General features: G+C 41.2%; 1 protein-coding gene across 3 annotated transcripts in view; it reads right to left on the bottom strand.

The window, feature by feature from the left end:
• Positions 1–25,367, bottom strand: part of LOC133538055 (intersectin-2-like) — a 66,624-nt gene that overhangs the window by 40,594 nt on the left and 663 nt on the right. The window lies entirely within an intron of this gene.

Raw genomic sequence — 25,367 nt, 5'->3', positions numbered from 1 at the left:
ATATATCATAGAGATTTACCCGAAGAGCTTTGTGCGAGTCTGCCATTCTTATTCAGTTGTAGTCAATTTCCTTCTTTTTCTCTATCCTGTTGTTGTGGGGCAGACTGGCTTATACATTTACATGCATGCTCCTCTGTTTCCATTTCTTACAATACAGTATATTTGTATAGTAATATATGGTAGCGCTGAAAACTACAACATTGCATTGGCACGTAAATAAGGACGCCCACAAAACGAGGCGTTCTGATAGTCAGAAAGCTGCTTGAAGATTGTGTGTAAAACAAAATGTATGCAACATTTTGACCAAAGCACCACCATTACATGTTTTAATGTAATAAGTCAATGTTATTTAGTAAGCGATTTTCACAGATAAAAATCACAAAGGCCTGAACAAAACATACGTGAATTAAAACAAAAATTACATTTAAACAAGGGCAATATCATAAAAAGGATACATTTAAAAAAAAAAAGTCAATTAACTAAAAGCTTTTCTGAAAAGCAAGGTCTTCAATTGTTATTTATAAGAGTCAATAAAGTCAAGCTCACAGGGAGCTACAGCCTGTAATGCCAGGTCTCCCCGGGTTTTGAAATAAGTTTTCGGGATCTTTGGGAGACCTTAGTCTGAAGACCAAAGGCTGCGCCCTAAAGAGTAGAGGCACAACAAATCAGCAATATACTGGAGGCCCCACACAAAGTCAGGACTAAAATTTTCTACTCAATGCGAAATTTGACTGGAAACCAATGAAGACTTTATAAAATGAGGGTAATGTGGGCTTTTCTGGGTCTGGCAGCCGCATTCTGTACAGTCTGAAGTGTATTTAGTGTTGCTTGTTAAAACGTTAAAACAAGTCAAAACAGAATTACAATAGTCAATGCGAGGCGAGATAAACGTGTTAATGATAATTTTGAGATCTGATTTTAACAACAAATTTCTCATTTGAGAGATATTTCTCAGGTGATAAGAGTTTTTGATCAGTTGACTACAGTGACCCTCCAAAGACATTGACTGATCAAAAACAACCCCAAAATTTCTGAGGCTGGTTTTAACAGATGCAACCAGAGCACCATGGGAGTTCTTGATTAGTGGGGTCTTTTTTATCAGGAGTAATGATTATGGTTTCTGTTTTGATCTCTGATAAAAAGTGAAACTCTGAATCATTGAAACAGCCCATCCATTTTTCCATCCATTTTCTACCGCTTATTCCCTTTCGGGGTCGCGGGGGGCGCTGGCGCCTATCTCAGCTACAATCGGGCAGAAGGCGGGGTACACCCTGGACAAGTCGCCACCTCATCACAGGGCCAACACAGATAGACAGACAACATTCACACTCACATTCACACACTAGGGCCAATTTTAGTGTTGCCAATCAACCTATCCCCAGGTGCATGTCTTTGGAAGTGGGAGGAAGCCGGAGTACCCGGAGGGAACCCACGCATTCACGGGGAGAACATGCAAACTCCACACAGAAAGATCTCGAGCCTGGATTCGAACCCAGGACTGCAGGACCTTCGTATTGTGAGGCAGACGTACTAACCCCTCTGCCACCGTGAAGCATTGAAACAGCAATACAGTTAATACAATACAGTTTTTTTTTTTTTTACGATCATGTCTATGCAAATTATATTTAACTGCATTGAAACAGCAATACAGTTAAATATAATTTGCATAGACATGATCGTAAAAAACTATTTCAAAACCACAGATCAACCTGACCAAGAGGCATCAGGTAAAACAAAAATATAACAGGTCCCAGAACAGAGCCCTGGGCAACTCCAAATGACAGGTTTGACACATTGGACATCACATAATTAAAACAAACATTAAACATTCTTCTATTTATATAAGAAGTAACCCTAAGAGTACAGCCCAAGAAAACTCAATCTCAGATTTGATTAGATTAATAAGTATACTGTTATCCACAGTATCAAAGGCAGATGTCAAATTGAACAAAACCAAAACTGTGCAGCGACCAAAGTTAGCAGCCATCATCACGTTGCCGGAAACTTTCAGAAGAGCAGTTACGGTGGAGTGAATCGACCTATGGTCAGATTGATATTTATGATAAAAATCTTGCTGTTTCAAAAATGAGATTAGCTGCTCAGCTACCACTTTATCCATGAATTTTGACATGAAGGGAAGCTTTGATATGGGCTGGTAATTTACAGGCTCCACCCGATCAAGATAAGGCTTTTTAGAAATGGGGTTCACCCCAGCATCTATAAAAAAGCTGGGGACTGAGCGAGACAGAAGTGAAAGGTTTATCAGTTTTACCACCTAAGGACGACAACATTAAAACAAACATCAAAATCATTTAAGAGGAGTGGAGTAGGAACAACATCCAAATTAAGGGCTTGATGTGGGTTTCATCTTGCCCACTAAAACCTGAACATCCTGTAGGCTGACAGGAGTGAAGGAAGACCATGAGCACACAGGAGCTGATGTAGTGTACAAGCTATCCAAGAGAGGACGGATACTGGCCGTAATGTGTAGCACTTTGTTTACAAAAAAGTCCAAAAACCTATTAGTCATCCTGAGTATACACAGGCACACGGGAAGGAGTGCAACAAGATTTTCAATATTGTCAAATCAGACTTTAGTGTTTTTCCTATTGTGCAAAACAAGATGTGAAAAGAAAGCTGAGCAAGTACCTTGTATCATTTAAATTTAGCTCCATTATCATTTCTTTAAAACAGAGTCTATGTACTAAAATTGTGGCTTTCCACACACGCTCCACTTACTGTCAGTTTTTCCTATAGCTAAAAATGGTGTAATTCATCCATGGACAACATTTTTTAAGAGAGTCAAGAGTGTTTTTAGCTGATGCTACTGTGTTCCAAAAAGTCAGACAATGGTGATTGAAAGTTGCCATAAATGTGTCAACATCATCACAGCCAGCAAAGGTTGTTGGGTAAAAAGAGGCATAAAACCCACTGATTGCAGATTCATGTTTCTTCACATTGGAAGTAGTCTGTGCCAGTGTGAACAACAGATTGAATCAAAAACAATAGTGGTTGCTTATTTGAAGATCTTCAATACTTGATTGGTCAATTTTTACTCCAAAAGAAAAGACCAAAACAAAAGTATGACATTTTGTATGAGTAGAACCCGACATACCATGTACAAAGTGAAAGGAGTCCAGTCTGGATTGTATTTTTTACTCATCCTTCCCCAGCGTTTACCTTTTTCCCATCTTTTACGGGGCGCCTTATGGGGACCCATCAGCGTTCTTGTTCTGTAACCCTGTACACTGTTTGTTTTTCTAATCTTGAACAGGTTTGTGTTGAAAACAAAGTTTCGTTGTACTGCAATGACAATAAAAACCTATCCTATCCTATCTTAAGAGATACCAGCTCAGCTTCAAAGGGGCAAGAGGAGTTTTCAAAATTGAGATTAAAATCACCAATAAATGTTACACTCCAGTTTAACAATAGATCACATAAACTCGGTAACAATGTAGAAAAAAGCATCATAACATGACTCTTTTAAGAATGGCTGTGTAAGAGTTTTTTTCTTATAGTTTTTTCTGTACAATACAGAATTCTCAAAAAGTACAGTTTGAGTTGCTACAGTATGTAAACAAATACAGTACAGCCAATTTAGCAAGCAGGAGTTTTGGCGAGCAAAATGCAAAGTACAGTACTAGGGCTGCAAATCTTTGGGTGTCCCACGATTCGATTTAATATCGATTCTTGGGGTCACGAGTCGATAATATATCGATTTTTTCGATTCAATACGATTTCTCGATTCAAAAACGATATTTTTCCGATTCAAAACGATTCTGTATTCATTCAATACATAGGATTTCAGCAGGATCTACCCCAGTCTGCTGACATGCTAGCAGAGTAGTAGTTTTTAAAAAAAAAAGCTTTTGTAAATGTAAAGGACAATGTTTTATCTACTGATTGCAATAATGTAAATTTGTTTTAACTATTAAATGAACCAAACATATGACTTATTTTATCTTTGTGAAAATATTGGACACAGTGTGTTGTCAAGCTTATGAGATGCGATGCAAGTGTAAGCCACTGTGACACTATTGTTCTTTTATGAATTTTTTTATAAATGTCAAATGATAATGTAAATGAGGGATTTTTAGTCACTGCCATGCTGAAATTATAACTAATATTGATACTGTTGTTGATAATATTCATTTTTGTTTCACTACTTTTGGTTTGTTCTGTGTCGTGTTTGTGTCTCCTCAATTGCTCTGTTTATTGCAGTTCTGAGTGTTGCTGGGTCAGGTTTGGTTTTGGAATTGGATTGCTTTGTTATGGTATTCCTGTGTAGTGGTTTGTTGGATTGATTAAAAAAAAAAAAAAAATCGATTTAAATAAAAAAAAAAAAAGAGAATCGATTCTGAATCGCACAACGTATTTGATTAGATTCGTATTAGAATCAATTTTTCCCCACACCCCTAGTAAATACCATCGCTGGAAAACCCTTTTCATTCACTTAAGTCATATGACCACTTTGTTTTTCCAGTGAAATACATAAACGGACAATGACAAGGGTAGCACGAAGGGAAAAGAAAACAGGAAAGCATAATCCCGACGTTCAGGCGATTTAGTTATTTTGTTAGGTTTTGTTTTGTTTGTCTTCTTAAAATTTATTTGCCAACAGATTGCAGTTTGTTAAGTTAAAATATTAAAGCGGTTTTAACAAAAGCTAAATGAATTAAATTGTGATATTAAAACCAAGAATGGAATGATGATTGTGGGTGGCGTTACACCCCAGGTTGAGAATATCACTTAAAACATTGATAACATAGTTCATAAAGGTTTCATGGTGTCGACAGTTTTGATCCTGGAACCAAATATTTCTATTTTCCAACATCTGTCATGGAATTTTTCTTTTACAATAAAACCATAATACTTTGTCCACAATAACACTCTCAACACAACAAGTCTGCATAATGAAAACATTATGAGAAAATAGACTAACAATAAAGACATGCAGCAATTTATTTTAAGTAAGTACTCAACTAATTACATACAGTAAACACAGCTTGCTTGGAAATAAAGTTTTTCAGTACAAACTATATATTAATTTGGCATTAAAAATTGATGAAGTTATCCAAATGTGACTCCAAACGCCTTGCTTGTATCAACGGCTTCCACACTGAGCACCTGCTACCTCCATCAGCCAGTAAGACTCCAATGATGAAGTCAAGTCAAAGGGAAAAAAAATCGGAGACACATTCCAGAATTTTTACTCAACGCTTCCTTCCTGGCAATAGGAATCAAGCATTTCCTCATCAAAAGTCAGCTGACAGGAAGCGATCATGAATTTTGGCAGAAGACCAACTTGGATGTAACACAGCAATCTGAAGAGAAAAGGTTTGAAATGGGACAGCACAAGAAATAAAACCTATTCTAGTTATTTTAGGATGTAAAGACACATGGTTTTGTTTGGGTGGACAAAAACCATTACAACAAGAGTGGGAGTGTGTAGCTGGACTGAGATGAGTGCTCAACTGATGCTCATAAGTGTAGAACAACAAGACACGACTAATCTACTGCCTGCCTGCCATCTGTTGCTCTCCATTTTCCACAAATATCCTTTTGGGTCAAGTCTCCTTTAGTCTCAAGTTACATTTCTTCTTCTCTTTGATTTCTCACTTGTCAATATATGTGTATACATTGTACAATTGCTGAAGTGTACATAATTGAGTTGATATACCACATTGGCTGCTTTTGTACCCACAAACAAAACATAAATTCTACTTACCGGTAAGTCTTTTTAAGGCCTTTAAAAAACAAAAACATGCTGCTACATTGATGCCAATAAAATGTCAGATACAGTACATACAATATAATAATACAAAAACATGTTTACACAAAGGATTTAGAAATATGTAACATGATCTAAAGTGAATCAATTTGTCATTGTCCTAATCACGGTAGTAGGTCATTTACAAAATATAATTTGCTGCAATTAGAAAAAAACAATGTTGGTTTAAGCTTAACAGTATTTTAACAGTGAAATGACTTATTTTTTGTGTGTTTAAAATGCTTCTGTACAGCATAATGTACACTTACTGCACTGTTACTGTGTCCTTACATTACTTTTTATTGTTCTCATCTCTGCGAATAGGCCATCGGCAATGACAACCATTTGGTGCATGCATTACGTATTTCATTTAAAAGGAATGGGGGAATGACATTGTCCACTACTACTGACCAGACATGCACGTTACAGTGGATTTTTCACAAGTTGAATGTGTTTTGTCAATGTTAACACACCTGAACTTTTTGCTTTTTACTTTTGTTGCCCTGGAAATGTACCAATACCAGCCATTTGGATCCAGATCTTTAGCCAATTTTAGTAGTTGTACTCATAACAAACATACAATATATAAATACAAACTAGGAATGATACAATATGAAAATTTCATATCACGGTTATTGTAACCAAAATGATTACGGTTATAATTTTTTTTATCGCAATACTGCTGAATGTGGTCAAAAAGAATGAAATCACACAATGAAATCTTAGATTTTTTTTAAAAAACAAAAATAAATAGACCCACTGTTGGAAAGACCACTATTTTTCATGTTTTGTGTTTCTTATGCATCACTGATGAGTGTTCTGGCGGGCGTTGTTGCGTCCTACTCTGTTCATTCAGTGTTCTGTTTGTGTTGTGTTGTGTTTGCTCAGTTCTCGTGTTATCTTTTACCCTGCCCATTGTACAGCACTTTGGCTACCCCTGTGGTAAATTTTAAATGTGCTCTATAAATAAAGTTCATTTGATTTGATTTGAACGCAGTGTAAACACACTTCCTTGTCATTATCCTCCACATATATTTAAGCTAGTGTTTATCAAAGTGCGGCTATCAATCACAATTTTTTTAAAGTTTTCAATTAAAACGATAAAACTAACCGTCAAGAGTTTTACTACGGTTATCATTTATACTGTTCATCGTTACATCCCTAATAACATGCTAAGCAATCACCATCCTAAATTGGACCAGCATTAGAGTCTGGATTAAAATCAAACTTTGATATTTAATATACATTTTTACCCATATATTACTGAGAATCATAACCTAATCTCTTTCATAGCAATTCATCCAAAACGTCTTATTTATGTTAGTAACAAATTATGTTCCCAGAGATGAGACATAACCTCCTTCATTGCAAAAGCTAACAAAAACGGTCTTAGAGCACAGACAAACTATTGTAATTTGGATTATTACGTCATTGAGATTCAAGTCACTTCGTATCGATTTACTTTAAAAACAAAACAATATATTTTGTCAACCAAAATTTACAGGAGGCACAATTTTGCCCATCATTCACGTCTTTCTATTTTCTGTGCATTCTAAATAGTGAAAAACTGCTACCAGGAGGCTGCTAACCATACAGGTAAATATTCCCTAAACAGCCCTCTAAAAACATTTTAAAAACTCCATCAATGATTTATACACATGTTATAAGTATGTATATAATGTTGTAACACAAACATTCATGATAACATTTGCATTACTAAAACATCATTCCTGGTCGCATTGATAGTAATGAACGCCAAATCAGTCAACAACAGCATTAAGTTTGTGTTTTGTGTTTGATCCCACTAATCATGGCAGACTTTGTGAGAGATGACAACTGCTTTGGATCAAATGTGGATACACAACCTTATCTTCTTGAGCCTGAATATACACAGGATGACCTACTGGTTAGAGAAGCTGGCAAGAAAAGAGGATGAGACATTGGAGCCGACAAGGGCCAAGAAAGTCAGGACAGGAATAACTTGGTGGTTTAAATGTGAAGCTTGTCAAGCCATTCCAACACAATCTGCTTCTGATCCGCTGAGTGGGATCGATGGAAAATATTTGTGTATCTGGCGAGGAAGATAAAAAAAATAAACTGAAAAATATGGCAGAGGCCAGCTGGACGAGAAAAACAACTGCCCATCGAGCAAGTGACCATGATTTGATACATGATTTAATGCATAATGATTTCTGATAGTGCTGAATATCACAGCTAATCACAGTAGCGCTTGCAGTCTACAAACAAAACATGGAACGTGGGCTAATACGTAACAATTCAATTTATAGAACATTATTTTTCCCACGGGGGCAATTAAAAGCACACACAAAGTGATAAATATAAACGACAAGTTCAAGTTAAAGTTTACAGACACTGTAATTTGGTGCTACTATTCGTAGTATTATTTTATCATATTAATGTTGATATTTCTAAGTCAGTACAGATTGCTTTCCTATCACATTGTATTGTGAGTAAGGTGCAAGGCGCTAGGTCACTTCGCAGGAAAAGTAGTTTGTCGCTATAACATGGTTAATATGCAAGTCACGGCAAGTAAATGTAGTGTTGTTGGTTGTTGTTTTTATGTTTATTAAAGGGCTTTATTGGCAGAAGAAATTACTCTGTCTCCACCACGTCCTAGCAGTTTTTCACTATTTAGAAAAATTTGTGTTCTTGTCTTACATAAGGGTTGTGAATGATGGGCAACATTCCAAAATGTGCAGTTGTTCACAGAAAATAAACTGCTACTTTAAATAAAACAGTGCATAAAGTGCTAAAGTAGTGCAGCCTCTCTGAAAAATTTCTCCTCATAGTATGACACACAATATCAAACACAAGCAAATAAAAAAATTAAAAATAAAATCAGCGATCTATGTCATATTTGCAATTCAAACATCACTAAGGCAGAATGTTGTGGAAGAGGCAGGGACACAAAGAGGCCCTGTGCCGCATGGAGCGTATTCTAGAAGTTAACAAAAGCACTGTTAGATAGCGCAGCAGCAGCCTACTTTGAGTAAATAAATGAGTGGTTCATTGCAGGATCTCCACAGTGTACTTGCAGGTGGTACACAACTACATACACTGACTGACCTGTCAGCGTTACTAAACTGTAACATAATTTGCTGAATGTTGGACAAGATATGTTAAAAATGGCAGTGGTCAAAACACCATAATTGTATTGAGACAGGTAAACATAAACAAGTTAAACATATTCTAACTCAGGGGCGCTCACACTTTTTCTGCAGGTGAGCTACTTTTCAATTGACCAAGTCGAGGAGATCTACCTCAATCCTATTTATGATTTATATTTATTTATTTATGAAAGAGACATTTTTGTTAACAAGTTAATGGTGTTTAATGATAATACAAGCATGTTTAACACACATAGATTCCTTTCTTTCATGAAGACAAGAATATAAGTTGGTGTATTTGATTCTGATGAATTGCATTGATTGGAATTAGACAGTGGTGCTGATAACGTCCGCATTTTCAAATGGAGGAAAAAAAAGTCCTCCTTTCTGTCCAATACCACATGAAAGTGGTTGGATTTGGCATCTCATTTGTCCAACTTGCATACTCGTTTTTAAACACTTTGTTATGAGAGTTGCATATGTGTGTGGCCCTTTAATGTCTGGCAGCAGGTGAGTGACGTCAGTGAGTGTGCGGGTGGGCAAGCAAGTGAGAAAGCGGTCGCTGAGGGCGGGGGAGAAATACATTGGCATCAAACTCCGTAGCTTGCTAGCTTGTGCACGTTAGCTTTCTGAGACTCTTATTTTGTTAGCACAGGCAGGATGAAACAGGTCTTTTATGGTGAAGACAGGAACTGTGCAGTCGGTCTTTAGAGTTTTGACAGTAGGTACGGAGTGTCTAGAAATAAAATGTGTTTCTCAGCGTCCGCCCTGTTAGTGATTTTTTTCTTAAATATGAGCTTGCAGCAGCCAGCGTCATCTCACAAGATCCTCGGGTGCCGAGAATGTCAAACAACTGACGAAAGTGAAGTCTTGGTATGATTGATGATTGCTCATTTCTATGTATATTTTTTAATGCCTGGCTTGAGATCGACTGACACACCCTCCGAGATCGACCAGTCGATCGCGATCGACGTAATGCCCACCCCTGTTCTAACTAATGACCAACAAATATAGATTTTATCATATTTCAGTCCCTTTCTCAGGACAGTATTTAAATAATGCAGACAAAGCTAAACTCTGCCAGGGACCTATGATCTATTGTTCTCCAATTTGCACTTATGCAAATATGGCTATAATGCAGTCGGACCTCCAACATTGCATGTACCTATACCAAAGTTGGATTTTACCCCAAATGTGAGGTACAAATATGTCTGAAAAGGCAGGAAAAAAACTTGCCTGACACATCCACTCTGTTATGAGACTAAATACTGTAATTTAAATCCTCTAGATCTAAATAATAAATCCACAAGTGTTTCGTTTTTTTTTGCTTTCACGTTTGTGTTTATTGGTGATGCAACCAATGACTGGAATCTAAAAATAAATCAGAGCTTGTCATGCACAGTATTTGATGTTGGAGGCGAATGGAGACATTTTTTGGTAATAAATCCTCTAGAGTCAGCCGGTGTCAACTTCCACATATACGTAGTACAGTCTGTCGTCTGACTAGTGGCTTGGCTGTGCTGGTCAAACATTCCCTGCTTCAACTTGGCTACGGTTTCTGTTGAAAAGGTCATGCCTGTCCCACTCAGTATGTACAAAACACTATAAACTGTTGGATAAATAGCCTGGCTTCTGGCACAAGCATCAAGTGTTGTAAGAGCAGCTATAAACCCTGGAAGTGTCCGTCTTCAGTCAGTGCATTTAATAATAATAATAATACACTGTGCACATTGAGAAAAGCAAAGTAAGACAATTAAAAGTGCATGGCATTTAAATGTTCTGCTTCCTCATTCCTTGAGTGTGCTCTCATATAGTTTGGTGGTTTTCGAAGACTAACCTCCTCAGGAACAGGCACAACCTGACTGGATGCTGTTGGTCTACAAAATTAACTTTGCCTTGCTTGCTGATCTCAGGCAAGTTACTCACCTCAAATTATTTCTAGCCTATGACTCCATTTTTCCTTCTCAGTTTTTTCTTGTGTGTTTTTTTCCCACCCATTCCTATGTCTCTTGGTCAGTGGGTTACTTATAAACAGGAACAAATATTTACATTACAAACTTCTAATGAGATCAAATGTAGAAGTAACAAAAAGAAGATAAGGCCCAAGTGTAACTGCAACTGGCAATCAATCTACCATGTTTATTGTTGTGGTCGTAGCAGTGATGTAGAATTGCACTCCATTATACTAAAAATATATATGCTGTATTTGCATTTAATATATTACACATGCGGCTTCACGGTGGAAGAGGTGTTAGTGCGTCTGCCTCACAATACGAAGGTCCTGAGTAGTCAGGGTTCAATCCCGGGCTCAAGACCTTTCTGTGTGGAGTTTGCATGTCCTCCTTGTGAATGCGTGGGTTCCCTGCGGGTACTCTGGCTTCCTCCTACTTCCAAAGACATGGACCTGGGGATAGGTTGATTGGCAACACAAAATTGGCCCTAGTGTGTGAATGTGAGTATCTGTGTTGGCCCTGCGATGAGGTGGCGACTTGTCCAGGATGTACCCCGCTTTCCGCAGGGATGGGAATGAAGATTTACAAAATCAGCTGAATATTTTTTGATCCTAAAACACCGCTTTCCGGAAGGCCGCACAGCGGCCGCACCCGAGTGCACTCGCCTGTTAAGGTGGTCTGGGGGCATGCCCCCCCAGAAACATTTTGAAATCTATGTTAGTTTAGGATTAATTCCCTGCTATTTTGAGTCAAAATCGAACAATATTCTCCTGACCAAAATGTCACATTTATTAGCAAGTATTTTCATAAAAATATATCATGTGATGAAATTTATGTATACAAGTTTACACAACCAATATAAACAGAATATGAGTTCAGAAACGCTCACAATAATTGAGGATCAGGGACTAGATATTGTCGGCAAAGGACGCATGCAGACGCCTATAACGGGCAATGTCATTGGTTGATGTTGTCAGCTGATAGTAGAGCTAGCCAATCTGGTGCTTTCACACATTGGCATTATATTTTTCGCGGGAATTCTCTGCCTTGTACTGATAACTAAGTCAACGCAGAGACAAAAACCACGAGTACCTAACCCCCCCTATAATTTTCTCCCCGGATTTAAATTTATTCACAGAAATTACCCTGGCAGCTGGTGGCGCCAAAATCGACGGAATTCCGCGGATCCGCAGAAAATTCCCATCACTGCTTCCGCCCGATTGTAGCGGAGATAGGCACCAGCACCCCCCGCGACCCCAAAGGGGAATAAGCGGTAGAAAATGGATGGATGGATATTAAACATGTTTTCGCGCAGTGCCACGCATAAATATAATAGCACAAACAAACAGAGAGGGGTGCATGTTTTGACAAAAACAAACAAAATTAAAGCTGCGAGCAGGATTGAGAAGGCCCACGCCCCCCTTCACCTCGGAGTTCACTTGAGTTAGCGGGAAAGCATGACGCATGCAGTCACGTCCTTCCCAATGCCCGACAAACCATAAAAAAATTCAGGAAGATCGCAGCATGTGGAAGGAAGATCTGACAGTTATCATTTTCCACCACAAAAGAGCGATATTGGCGCCAGAGAAGTCATGCAGTCGCATCCCACCCAATGCCCCAACCCATCATCAAAAATCTCAGAAAGATCAGTGATTGTGGATGGAAGTTATGATTTTTATAATTTCGTAGGGCTGGACGATATGGCCTTTTTTTATCATCTCTATTTTTTAAGGCCATATCGCGATGCACGATATATATCTCGATATTTTGCCTGAGCCTTGAATTAACACTTGATACATATAATCACACCACTATGACGATTCTATGTGTCTACATCAGGGGTGCCAAACGTACGGCGCTCGGGCCTGAACAGGTTTTATCCGGCCCGCAGGATGAGTTTGCTAAGTAGACAAATTAACCTGAAATTTTTGAATGAAAGAAACAGCTCTTCTACATGTGTTTACTGGATGTTGCAATAGCAATTCTTTGTATCTCTGTGGATCAGGGGTCGGCAACCCGCGGCTCTTGGATCACTCTTTACCGGGAGGTTTTCCAAATTTCATTGCCTCTCCCAGAAATCTCCCCAGGATAACATTCTCAGATTTTCACCCAGACAACAATATTGAGACTGTGCTGTGATGGCAATGCTTTAAGCATCCTCTCGACCATGTTGTACGTCCGCTTTAATACTATGTTATCTGAGTGCCGGCTGGCCACATCTAGTGTGCAGCTGCTGACTCAACGCACAAGCGACTGCAAGGCATAGTTGTTCAACAGCCATACAGGTTACACTGGGGGTTGTCATATAAACAACTTTAGCACTCTTACTAATATGCGCCACACTGTGAATCCACAACAAACAAGAATGACAAACACCTTTCAGGAGAACATCCGCACTGTAACACATTATAAACGCAACATAAAAAATACCCAGAATCCCATGCATCCCTAACTATTCCGGGCTCAATTATACAACCCCACTACCACCCCCCCACCCCATCCCCCTCCCCTCCGTGCGGCGGGTGAGGTGGGCGGGGTTGTGGGGGGCAAGGTTTGGTGTGTAATGGAGCCCGGAAGAGTTAGGGATGCATGGAATACTGGGTATTAGTTATGTTGCGTTTATAATGTGTTACAGTGCAGATGTTCTCCTGAAATGTGTTTGTCATTCTTGTTTGGTGTGGGTTCACAGTGTGGCGCATATTAGTAAGAGTGTTAAAGTTGTTTATATCACAACCCTCAGTGTAACCTGTATGGCTGTTGAGTAAGTATGCCTTGCAGTCGCTTATGTGTGCCTGCAGAAGCGACAAAAAAAACATGCGAAAGGGCTGGTGAGCTGTTTGTTACGGTTGTGTAGGGCGCTAAACACATTGTCATCATAGCACCCCCTTATTATTGTTGTTTGGGTGAAAACCAGCAGACAATCGAGAGAAAGATTGCTCTGAAACTCGGTAGTCTACCGGAAAAATTGAGATGATTGGCAAATGTGATGTTGTCAAGCGGCATTCAAATAAAACTCGCACTAATATTAAATTTTCATAATAAGTTGCGGGCCGTGTGTCTGACACTCCTGGTTAATACATAGCACAAAGCAAAACAAAACTTTTTTACGCTGTGTTATTTAATTTTAAATTTCAAAAGAGTCTTGTGGCTCTCATGGTTTTCTTTATTTTGTGTAACGGGTCAAAATGTCTCTTTGAGTGGTAAAGGTTGGCGACCCCTGCTGTAGATGATGGTACATATGGACAAAATAAACAATATGATGTTAGTACATCAATCGAGGAAAATGATCAAACTACATACATGGCATACTGTAATTTGATTTTCATATTTTTTTATCTTGATAGATTGAAAATGAACACCATTGAGTTGACTGATGAAAATTATAACATCATTCATTCAGAAAATATAAATAACGACAAATAAAGATAGAATACTATTAACCGCAACATGTAAGTGTAAAAAACAACAACATTGTGATTTGTACATTTTCAGAAAGTGCTTCTTCTATTTTTAAAACACAGAAAACAATCTGAAGGTGTCTTTATTTTTAAGTTATCGTGCAGGGATTTCACCAGTCCGGCCCACTTGGGAGTAGATTTTCCTCCATGTGGCCCCCGATCTAAAATGAGTTTGACACCCCTGCTGTAGTGTAATGCCAGTAGATAAAAGCAACTGCGTGAGAACGTATACTTAAATATCACGATATAGTCATTTTCTATATCGCACAGAGACAAACCTGCGATATATCGAGTATATCGATATATCGCCCAGCCCTATAATTTCGCACCACAAGCGGGCGATATTGGTGTCAATATCAACTTGTAGTAATGATCAGATCCCAAACCGAAATCCTCGTATCAGTTTGGATTGGAGATCATTTAAAGTCAAGTAATGACAGTTTGATGATGAGGAGTAGTTTTCACCACCAGGCTCCGCCCATTACAAATGGGTACAAAACCGTATTGACCAATCCAGCAATTTAGGGTGTCCACGTCATCATCATTTGAACCAAATATTATCAAGACCTGTATTTGTGCAGCTGGATTATACATGTTGAAATTTTGGGGCTAACCATCAAATAAAAGATTGGTATCTTGCTACGCCCAGATGTTATGGCGTACAAAAAGCGCTAACATCGCCTAACCCCTAGTATCTACCATTTTAAACTCAGCTAATTTAGTCAAATTATGTAAGAGGAGTTAGTTATAGCTCCTCTCTGAGCTGCTACCTTACCGTGGTAGAGGAGTTTGCATGTCCCAATGATCCTAGGAGCTATGTTGTCTGGGGGCTTTCATGCCCCCTGGTAGGGTCTCCCAAGACAAACAGGTCCTAGGTGAGTGATCAGACAAAGAGCAGCTCAAATACTTCTATGGAATTACAACAAAATGAACTCAGATTTCCCTCGCCCGGACGCGGGTCACCGGGGCCCCGCTCTGGAGCCAGGCCCGGAGTTGGGGCACGATGGCGAGCGCCTGGTGGCCGGGCCTGTTCCCATGGGGCCCGGCCGGGCACAGCCCGAAGAGGCAACGTGGGTCATCCCTCCAATGGGCTCACCACTTATAGGAGGGGCCATAGAGGTCGGGTGCATTGTGAGCTGGGCGGCAGCCGAAGGCAGGGCACTTGGCAGTCCGATCCTCGGCTACAGAAGCTAGCTCTTGGGACGTGGAACGTCACCTCACTGGGGGGGAAGGAGCCTGAGCTAGTCCGCGAGGTAGAGAAGTTCCGGCTGGATATAGTCGGACTCACCTCGACGCACAGCAAGGGCTCTGGAACCAGTTCTCTCGAGAGGGACTGGACCCTCTTCCACTCTGGCGTTGCCGACAATGAGAGGCGACGGGCTGGGGTGGCAATTCTCGTTGCCCCCCGGCTCAAAGCCTGCACGTTTGAGTTCAACCCAGTGGGCGAGAGGGTAGCTTCCCTTCGCCTTCGGGTGGGGGGACGGGTCCTGACTGTTGTTTGTGCTTACGCACCAAACAGCAGTTCAGAATACCCACCCTTTTTGGGCACACTCGAGGGAGTACTGGAAAGTCCTCCCCCGGGTGATTCCCTTGTTCTACTGGGAGACTTCAACGCTCATGTTGGCAACGACAGTGAAACCTGGAGAGGCGTGATTGGGAAGAATGGTCGCCCGGATCTAAACCCGAGTGGTGTTTTGTTATTGGACTTTTGTGCTCGTCACGGATTGTCCATAACAAACACCATGTTCAAACATAAGGGTGTCCATATGTGCACTTGGCACCAGGACACTCTAGGCCGCAGTTCCATGATTGACTTTGTAGTCGTGTCATCGGATTTGCGGCCTCATGTTCTGGACACTCGGGTGAAGAGAGGGGCGGAGCTTTCTACCGATCACCACCTGGTGGTGAGTTGGCTGCGATGGTGGGGGAGGATGCCGGACAGACCTGGCAGGCCCAAACGCATTGTGAGGGTCTGCTGGGAACGTCTGGCAGAGTCTCCTGTCAGAGAGAGTTTCAATTCACACCTCCGGGAGAACTTTGAACATGTCACGAGGGAGGTGCGGGACATTGAGTCCGAGTGGACCATGTTCCGAACCTCTATTGTCGAGGCAGCTGAAAGGAGCTGTGGCCGCAAGGTTGTTGGTGCCTGTCGTGGCGGTAATCCCAGAACCCGTTGGTGGACACCAACAGTGAGGGATACCGTCAAGCTGAAGAAGGAGTCCTATCGGGTTCTTTTGGCTCATAGGACTCCGGAGGCAGTGGACGGGTACCGACGGGCCAAGCGGTGTGCAGCTTTAGCGGTAGCCGAGGCAAAAACTCGGACATGGGAAGAGTTCGGGGAAGCCATGGAAAACGACTTCCGGACGGCTTCGAAGCGATTCTGGACCACCATACGCCGCCTCAAGAAGGGGAAGCAGTGCATTATCAACACCGTGTATGGTGCGGATGGTGTTCTGCTGACTTCGACTGCGGATGTTGTGGGTCGGTGGAGGGAATACTTCGAAGACCTCCTCAATCCCACCAACACGTCTTCCTTTGAGGAAGCGGTGCCTGGGGAATCTGTGGTGGACTCTCCTATTTCTGGGGCTGAGGTCGCTGAGGTAGTTAAAAAGCTCCTAGGCGGCAAGGCCCCGGGGGTGGATGAGATCCGCCCGGAGTTCCTTAAGGCTCTGGATGCTGTGGGGCGGTCTTGGTTGACAAGACTCTGCAACATCGCGATGACATCGGGGGCGGTGCCTCTGGATTGGCAGACCGGGGTGGTGGTCCCTCTCTTTAAGAAGGGGGACCGGAGGGTGTGTTCCAACTATCGTGGGATCACACTCCTCAGCCTTCCCGGTAAGGTTTATTCAGGTGTACTGGAGAGGAGGCTACGCCGGATAGTCGAACCTCGGATTCAGGAGGAACAGTGTGGTTTTCGTCCTGGTCGTGGAACTGTGGACCAGCTCTATACTCTCGGCAGGGTTCTTGAGGGTGCATGGGATCCGGTTTGGTGGCCACGGGATTAGATCTCTGCTTTTTGCAGATGATGTAGTCCTGATGGCTTCATCTGGCCGGGATCTTCAGCTCTCACTGGATCGGTTCGCAGCCGAGTGTGAAGCGACCGGAATGAGAATCCGCACCTCCAAGTCCGAGTCCATGGTTCTCGCCCGGAAAAGGGTGGGGTGCCATCTCCGTGTTGGGGAGGAGACCCTGCCCCAAGTGGAGGAGTTCAAGTACCTAGGAGTCTTGTTCACGAGTGGGGGAAGAGTGGATCGTGAGATCGACAGGCGGATCGGTGCGGCGTCTACAGTAATGCGGACGTTGTATCGATCCGTTGTGGTGAAGAAGGAGCTGAGCCAGAAGGCAAAGCTCTCAATTTACCGGTCGATCTACGTTCCCATCCTCACCTATGGTCATGAGCTCTGGGTCATGACCGAAAGGATAAGATCACGGGTACAAGCGGCCGAAATGAGTTTCCTCCGCCGGGTGGCGGGGCTCTCCCTTAGAGATAGGGTGAGAAGCTCTGCCATCCGGGGGGAGCTCAACGTAAAGCCGCTGCTCCTCCACATCGAGAGGAGCCAGATGAGGTGGTTCGGGCATCTGGTCAGGATGCCACCCGAACGCCTCCCTAGGGAGGTGTTTAGGGCACGTCCAGCTGGTAGGAGGCCACGGGGAAGACCCAGGACACGTTGGGAAGACTATGTCTCCCGGCTGGCCTGGGAACGCCTCGGGATCCCCCGGGAAGAGCTAGACGAAGTGGCTGGAGAGAGGGAAGTCTGGGCTTCCCTGCTTAGGCTGCTGCCCCCGCGACCCGACCTCGGATAAGCGGAAGATGATGGATGGATGGATGGATGGAGTTAGTTATAGTATATCTCTGTTTTTGGACTAAAAATGGCCGACAGAAACTAAGATGGCCTATTTCCTTTTTTTTTTTTGAGTTCTTAAGACTTTAACATGCGTCCTGTACAGGATAGACGTGTCCAGCTATTTTCATGACGATACATGAATCTTGTGGTGAAAATATTGTTTTTATAATAATTCCAAATATTTGATAGGTCGACCACCATTCCTGAAAAAAGTAATGTTCCCCCTTACGATGTTTTCCACTGTGCAATATTATTAACGTCCTTTCGTGTTGCTTTTAAATAGGCCTACCAAAAAACAGTTAAAAGACCTACTTCAAGGTTAACAAAAACTAATACTGTATAAATAAATGCATTTGTGACACAACTCTGTATTGCAAGTTATGTTTTGACAGGTGTACTGAATGCTGTACCGAATGCTGTGAACAGTCAGCTCAAAATTACAGCTGCCACTCATGTGATTCAAACACACCCTTTTGCTAGTGTGACATGAAACAAACAACACGTGGTTTGTAGGTGAGAATGTAGCACAACAGAAAGTCAGCAGGGGTCTTTTGAAGAAGTTCATACCACATTACCATGAATTGATTAACGTGTACCCCGAATTAAACAAGTTGACCATGAGTGGTCAATTGTATAGAATATGTACTGTACTGTGCAATATACTAATAAAAGTTTCAATCAATCAATCATTGAAAAGTTGCCCCCTCCCTAGGAAGAAGAAAACATTTTGCCCCCCATGTGACTATAAATATGAGGATTTGTCTATAACATTGTAATAAGTACATCTCAGCTGCTCTGCAATAGATTGTACCATTGTTAACATTAAATAAAACAAAAAAGATAGAAATATAGATCAACTTACAACAGTGGTTCTCAAAGTTTTTTCACCACGCACAACCATAATGACCAACATTAAAATACAGTAGCGCAGCAGGCCTACATTTTAATTAAAAACAAGGCAGAAGTTTTATATAACAAGTATATTTAATATTTTTGGCCACAGTAACAAACACACCGTTTAAACCAGGAGTCTCAGACACGCGGCCCGCGAGACGTTATTTTGCTGCCCCTACTTTAATATGACAGTTTAATGTTAATTCGGCCTGCGAGTTTTATATGAATGGCGCGTGACAGCGTTGTGTTATTTGGGTCCAAAATGGCTCTTTCAACGTTCTGGGTTGCCTACCCCTACGTCAGAGGAAAAGCGGCAAATGAGTGAAAGCGACAGAAATGTTGCCATGGAGACAAGAGTTTTGTTATTTGCCTGGCTGCAGTCACACCGCGACACCTGTCCGTCAATAATAACAGTCCCCGATTAACCTGGACCAATTTAAACCGTTATTTTTTTTTCATTGTTTAATTTGCATTGCCTTGCCTCACACGATGAACACTACATAGATTTCTATATGACGCCGGATATTACTCCGGGGGACGTCACTTTTTTGCGCTCGGTATCCCGGTACTTTGCCGTGTTGCTGTAGTGAGGATAAGCGGAACGTAGGGGTGTAACGGTACACAAAAATTTCAGTTCGGTACATACCTCGGTTTAGAGGTCACGGTTCGGTTTATTTTCGGTACAGTAAGAAAACAACAAAAAATACATTTTTGGGTTATTTATTCACCAAATTTGTAAACAATGGCTTAATCCTTTTAACATTGGGAACACTATAATAATTCTACCCACGTTAATCCACATTAAACTGCCTCAAGTTGTTGCTTTGATTAAATATAATGACAAAACCTTTCTTCTACATAAAAAAGTGCAACATTGGACAGCTTCAAGTCAACTCATCATGCTTAATTTATTACAGTATTTGGGAAGTCTGTAGTTGGCTTTTATTATACACACACACATGCACGCGCGCACGCACACACACACACACACACACACACACACACACAGCAAAATGAGCTAACGTAACGCTAAAAGCTAATTAGCCTTCACCTCAACCCAGAACTATGAGCGAGCTGAGCTGCAGTTTAAGTTTCTAGAAGGTCAACGGGCTCATAGTGATGTTTGTAATAGTTGTGACTGGGAAGTGTTTTTTTTTATAATTTGGGGAGTGTACGATGTCAGCTGCTCACCTGCTAAACACATATTTGCTCATCTCGGCCGGAGCACTGACTCCATGCGCTCTGAATACGCCCTGCTGATTGGCTGTTACATCGCTCTGAATACGCACTGCTGATTGGCTTTGTATGTAACCAATCAGATGGTTGTATGGGCGGGACAATGCTGGGTGCTCACTGCTCAGACAGAGGCAGAAAGCCGAGCAGCTTGTTAAGACTTTCGTTTACAAACTTGTTCGGTACACCCTTGTACCGAACCGAAACCCCCGTACCGAAACGGTTCAATACAAATACACGTACCGTTACACCCCTAGCGGGACGACACACATTGCGGAAATAACATTCTCAGTGCGTTGGCTGAGTACAAATATATTCCACAACGCCAAACATGTCTTTTTCAAAGCCTGCTGTGAAGAGAAAGGTTTGTGATGAGCAAAGACAATTCTAGGAAAAGTGGGAGATTCAATATTTCTTTGTTGAGCACATCGGCACCCCTACGTGTCTTATTTGCTCAGAGAAATTTGCGGTGCAAAAGGGATACAAGTTGAAATGTCATTATAAAACTAGACATGCTGAGGAGTATGCAACTTTTTTTTAAAGAAATCTTTTTTGCGGCCCAGCCTCACCCAGACTCTGCGTCCAGTGGCCCCCAGGTAAATCGAGTTTGAGACCCCTGGTTTAAACAGTACCACTGTGTTGAATATTTTGATAAGTGATTTTTTGGCATACCATTAGATGTAGCTAGCGTACCTAACACAGTTGGAGAATAACGGACTTAACACAAAGAATAATTGCATTAAAATAGTTTTTTTTTAGTCTGTGACAGAAATCTGTCAAGTGCATCAATTTGCCTAAAATTTTAAAAAATGGTAATGGTATTTTTTTTTGACCGACTCAAACCATTTGATACTGAAAAATAAATAATATTAAATTCAAATTGATCAGCAACAAGCGTTTTACGGCAAAAAGTAAGCAATGATTAACAGGAACTACAAACCCTCTACAAATGTCTTCGAAAGTGGTCAAATTAATAAGTAGATTAAAAAGAGTCTAGAGCAGTGATTCTCAAACTGTGCTAGGTATACCACTATTGGTACGTGGGCTATAAACTTGATTAAAGTACAGTGTTTATTTTCCTATATTCAAACAAGAGAGTAAATGATAATATTGTGTTGATATTGTTAAACTGTCAATAGTACTCACAATTAATACATTAACAAATGCACAGGTAATAAATGTGACTGTAGTGGTATTGGTTTGGCCGATCTCACTTATGGATGATCCATATCGAATCGGCAGCATAAATCTCATTTGTAACATCCCTAGTTTGTTTTTACAGGGAGAATGTGAATAGAAAGTCCATTTTTCATGGAGTTGGACAGTATATTATCTGGTACACTTTGACCAGTGGTGTGCCGTGAGGGCCATCAAGGCCTTCTCAGCTGTCCTAACATAACCAGAAATCATGATCATAACTAAAGATAAAAGTAATTTTTAATTTACTTACCCTAAATATGGAAAAGTATTCATATTCTCTTAACGTCATATTATGCTCCTTCCAGCGCTGTTGTTTTTAGGTTATAGAGTTTTTATCCAATCAGAATTCAGCTAGCTTATGTTGCCATGCCATACGAAATCTGCCGGGACCTTCAGAATCAACAATGCGGGCGTCTGTGCACTGTAAATGAACGGACACAAACATTTGACAGACAGTTGCGATAGCCAATTAGATCCCGGGTTGTAGTCAGTAAGGCCTTCTCGCTGGCCTAAGGCAGACATATATTGTGATGTTATGAGCTATGCAACATAAGAACTCCATTACCCAGCATGCCACAATAGTGAAGAGCATGCGCAGTAGCCCTGTTTAGGTGGTTGAAGTAGACATGCCGGCAGCTTGATGTTATCGATGAGCATTATGTGGAGTAAACTTTAAAAACTCAGCCAACACGCCACATCTGCATCTCTTTTCTAATTAGACAAGACAACACGTATATGTGCAAGGCCGTTTTCAAGAAGGCTATTTAATGCAAAACTACATCTTGTGAGACGATGTCGGCCAACCTCGGACACTAACTCACCTGTCCCGGGCGACGAAATGTGAGTTCAGATATTTCATTTCTTTATTTTTTCACGTTTAATATGTTTTTTGCCATTTAAATTTTGACAGTACCACAAAAGATAAGTTTTAATTGCTGATGCGGGTTTATTGATTTTTAAACGCGCAACAAAATAACCCGTTTTGTACAATGCCCATTAGTGCATAAATGTGTTTCCGTATACTATTTCTCCAGCAATGGTCATGTGGGGACATAAATGATAATATTTTGAGAGGTAATCATTAAAGTCAGACATCACTGAAGGCCTCAGGATATGCACGGCCCGCCACTGACTTTGACAAACCTCTGTCCTAGAGTACAGTGATTATAACGCACTCTAGGATCTCATTGTGCCTCTATTGCAGTGATTCTTTAAATTTATTTTATGCTACGCCCCCCCCTTGTAAGAAGAACATATTTTGAGCCCTCCACCCTCCACAATGACTATAAACAGTATTATTTGTTGATAAAATTGTTATGACTTTACCGCTGCATAACATTGTAAGCTTATTAACAATAAAGGAACCAACACATCAGTCTTTCCCCGTCTCCTACCTTAGTTACAGTGAAGCCAAGTGTTACATACGCTTCATCAAGGGCTCCGTTTACACTAAGCCAGCTAAAGTTATCCAGGGTAAATCCCACCTAACCTTATCCTTGTCCACACACACACACACACACACAATGGTCGTTTAAGACCCCCTTACCCCCTCCGTTCGCTGGCGCAAAGTGCACATGTCATAGTCACCTCCAGTGTTGTTTTTTGTGCAAGTTGTTAAATTAAAATGTATCCCCTTTGAACAATATCCAGTGTGGTGGTATTTCAATTAACTGGAATCCAGTGTGCTGTGGGGCTCTATTGTGGTGCATTACACCTGAGCCATCATAATATAATCAAATCTTTACTAGACATGTAAACAATGTGATAAAGAACATTTTACAACAATCAATCTCTGGATCTAGATATCTGGTCAGGACACTCCTCACCCTTCATTTTCGGACAATAACTGATGCATGGCGGACAATAACTGATACAGTCTTCTTTGCCAGTCCAAATGCATTCAATGTTTTTCGTAGTCGTATTTCAATGGCTAGTTAATAAAAAGCACAAGCTACCTTTTTTTTTTTAATCACATCCACGGGAGCCCACATTTTCGTTGACTCTCCTTCGACAAATGGACAAAGTTTTCCGGTAAGTAGAATCACAGCTGAACCAGATATTTGAAAGTTCTCTTGTCGTCTGAGAAGTGTTGTATCCGAAATAGGTGCAGTCAGGCGTTTTCTTCTCTTAAAGGCCTACTGAAATGAGATTTTTTTATTCAAACGGGGATAGCAGGTCCATTCTATGTGTCATACTTGATCATTTTGCGATATTGCCATATTTTTGCTGAAAGGATTTAGTAGAGAACATCGACGATAAAATTTGCAACTTTTGGTCGCTAATAAAAAAGTCTTGCCTCTACCGGAAGTCGCAGACGATGACGTCACCCGTGTGAGGGCTCCTCGCATCCTCATATTGTTTATAATGGGAGCTTCCAACAAATAGAGCTATTCGGACCGAGAAAACGACAATTTCCACATTAATTTGAGCGAGAATGAAAGATTCGTGGCTGAGGATATCGGTAGCGAAGGACTAGAAAAATTAAATAAAAAATAAAGTTAAAAAAGAAAAAAAGGCGATTGTATTGTGAGCGATTAAGATGTTTTTAGACACATTTACTAGGATAATTCTGGGAAACCCCTTATCTTTCTATTGTGTTGCTAGTGTTTTAGTGAGTTAAATAGTACCTGATAGTTGGAGGGGTGTGTCCACGGGTGTGTTGACGCCAGTGTCTGAGGGAAGTCACGGCAGATACAAGGACGGCGCAAACTCCACAGATCTCTGGTAAGAAGCGACTTTTTAACCACAATTTTCTTACCGAAACCTGCCGGTTGACATGTGGTCGGGATCCGTGTTCGCTTGACCGCTCTGATCCATAGTAAAGCTTCACCTCCGGGAATTTTAAACAAGGAAACACTGTGTGTTGTGTGGCTAAAGGCTAAAGCTTCCCACATCCATCTTTCTACTTTGACTTCGCCATTATTAATTGAACAAATTGCAAAAGATTCAGCAACACAGATGTCCAGAATACTGTGTAATTGCGCGATGAAAAGAGACGACTTTTAGCCGCAAGTGGTGCTGCGCTAATATGTCCCCTCCAACTCGAGACGCCACGCTCACGCGTCATCATTCCGCGGCATTTTCAACAAGAAACTCCGCGGGAAATTTAAAATTGTAATTTAGTAAACTAAAAAGGCCGTATTGGCATGTGTTGCAATGTTAATATTTCATCATTGATATATAAACTATCAGACTGCGTGGTCAGTAGTAGTGAGTTTCAGTAGGCCTTTAAGGTATTCATGTGTGATTTCCACAGGCGTCCGTACATGTAGAAGAAGGAGAAACATGGGCATGTCTGGATGACTCGCCTCCATCTTTCCAGTGGTTAGCTCTGGTTGGTTATGAAGCTGGCCGTGGCGCATTTTTTTCTGACGTCATTTCCTGTGTGGGGCCCGGTCTTTCTGACTTCACTTCCTCTTTGAACTCAGTTTGTAAACGATCAATGAGTCCATACAAAGCTAAGAGCAGGAGATTCGAGAAATACACGGTGCACTTACCCGTGTAAAAAATTATAAACGATGGTTTAGTGTGGCTGAAACAGGGCTGAGGCTGAATAATTATTTGTTGAAGGGATTACCCGGCTTAGTGTAGCCATAACCATAGCAGAAAAAAGCATGTTCCCGAGGTCACACGAGCCCCCCATGGGGGCCCACCCCACTATTTGGGAAAGACTGCTCAATTGGGTAGTGTTCAGTACAGGAGTTGTACAGTGAGACAATCAGATGCATACAAAATGTGTAAGAAACTACATTAAAACACATACGGTACTCTCACAATTGTGCAACATATACAGTTGGTCTTACAAACATTCCCAAATCTCTTGTCAGCTGCAAGTCAGCTAACCTGCTCAACTAGTTTGAATTACCTGCAGATCGTCCTTCAACAAA

The sequence above is a fragment of the Nerophis ophidion genome, linkage group LG02, assembly GCF_033978795.1.
Source record: "Nerophis ophidion isolate RoL-2023_Sa linkage group LG02, RoL_Noph_v1.0, whole genome shotgun sequence".
Taxonomy (NCBI): Eukaryota; Metazoa; Chordata; class Actinopteri; order Syngnathiformes; family Syngnathidae; genus Nerophis; species Nerophis ophidion.
This window is presented reverse-complemented; position numbering and strand designations above follow the sequence as displayed.